The sequence below is a fragment of the Etheostoma cragini genome, chromosome 13 (genome assembly GCF_013103735.1).
Source record: "Etheostoma cragini isolate CJK2018 chromosome 13, CSU_Ecrag_1.0, whole genome shotgun sequence".
Taxonomy (NCBI): Eukaryota; Metazoa; Chordata; class Actinopteri; order Perciformes; family Percidae; genus Etheostoma; species Etheostoma cragini.
In genome coordinates, this window is record NC_048419.1 from 6795837 (window position 1) to 6797742 (window position 1906).

Genomic DNA, 1906 nt, shown 5'->3' on the forward strand with positions numbered 1-1906 from the left:
CAACTAAAAACACATCTGTTTATAACTGCCTATTCCACCTAAATGTCTGTTGCTCTGCCTTTTCTGTTGCTTTGCTGTGTATTATTTGATTTGCTGTATAGTATTTGTTTTGCTATTGTATAGTATTGGTATTTGTTTTGCTGTATAGTATTTGTTTTTCTGTTGTATAGTATTTGTTTTGCTGTTGTATAGTTTTGGTTTTGGTGTTGCTGTATAGTATTTGTTTTGCTGTTGTATAGTATTGGTTTTGTTTTGCTGTATAGTATTTTTTTGCTGTTGTATAGTATTTGTTTTGCTGTTGTATAGTATTTATTTTTCTGTTGTATAGTATTTGTTTTGCTGTTGTATAGTATTTGTTTTGCTGTTCTTAATTTATGAATTCCCTGTGCGGCGTCCTTGAGTGCCAAGAAAGAAGTCTTTAAATAAAATGTATTATTATTATTATTATTATTGTTATAGAACTGCTAAAAGTGGTATCAAATTGCCCTCACCTTTCCATCTCTCTGATTCTCCACTGGTCATGGTCAACTCTGTAAATATTCATTGCATTTTGCAAAGAATGTATATTGAGGCACACCAGATGAAAGCCAGGATGGTGAGTCATACAGGTTATCTTCTCAGGAACCTGGGTCATTCTTTTCATGACCTGTAAAAACAAACAATGAGCTTGTTGTCATTTCACAATGTTGAATGAGCAGAAAGCATAAAGTAGCTTGAGTTAATTTATCTAGTTTTAGTTACCTGAGTTATTTATTGGCAACATATATTATCTCTCTCCTGGGGAATTTGTGCACAGTTTTCACAAGAACACCTGCCAAGGTAAGATGGATGCACTGTAGTAATGGTAATTTTACATATATATGTTAAGAAGGTAATAATCTCAAAGTCAGATGATCTAATCAGCAGGATAGTAGTTCCAAGATAACATTTGACCTACTGACACAGGAGAGAGTAGTAATAATACTTTAGACGTAGCATACAAACAGAAATAGTAGTCTCCTGTCCAGCTAAATGGACGTCCTGTTGTAAGATAACATATTATTACTACGTGTTAAATAAAGTACGGAACTCATAATCACAATCAAAGAGACTTTCGTTGTGAGAAGCTCTATGAACTGCCCACTAACTTTTCAGCAAACTGGACATCTTGACTGAAACTGCGAGGGTACAAGTTGTAAAATATTTGTCCGTGTGCAAATTAATTTGGGTTGCTTACGATACTAAAAACAAGCCTAATACAAAGTTATGCTTGGGCTACAACACTGAAGTGTGAGTATTACACTAGTATAACAACGGATGACTAATGTTGGGCTATGTGTTGAAAATGCAAGGAAATGCTAAATGACCAAATTTACCAGTTTGAAGGAGTAATTTCCAATCTCCTGGCAGGTTGCTCCTCTACTTCAGATCCTTCCTCTGATTCAGCCTCAAACACATACCGTTCAACAACTAAAGTCTCCATGCTATCGCCACCTTGGATGTTTTAGTGAGTGTTATTGTCAATGTCAATGTCAATTTTATTTCTATAGCACATTTAAAAGCAACAGCAGTTGACCAAAGTGCTGAACAGGGTCAATGTCAAATACATAAATAACAAGAGTAAAAAAAAAACTCCAACCAAATTACATCCCAGGGAAACAAACAACAACACTTTAAAACTTCATAATCCAGGTTAACGAGGGTTAAAAGCTGCAGCAAACAGGTGCGTCTTAAGCAGTGATTTAAACGTCCAATTGAAGCTGATTTGAGGACCTCGGCGTTCTGATTGGAGAATGGTGGCATAAAAGATCAGCCAGGTAAGATGGCGCTAAACCATTTAATGCCTTAGAAACAAGCAATAAAATCTTAAAATCTATCCTGTAACGGACAGGTAGCCAGTGGAGGGAGGCCAGGACTGGTGTTATGT

At 35.8% G+C, this 1906-nt stretch overlaps 1 protein-coding gene and 1 long non-coding RNA gene across 4 annotated transcripts in view; one reads left to right on the top strand and one right to left on the bottom strand.

Annotated features, from left to right (window-relative positions):
• Window positions 1-1906, top strand: part of amot (angiomotin) — a 93852-nt gene that overhangs the window by 70599 nt on the left and 21347 nt on the right. The gene's annotated exons all lie outside the window — the stretch shown is intronic.
• LOC117955466 overlaps window positions 1-1906 on the bottom strand; it is a 26561-nt gene that overhangs the window by 638 nt on the left and 24017 nt on the right. The gene's annotated exons all lie outside the window — the stretch shown is intronic.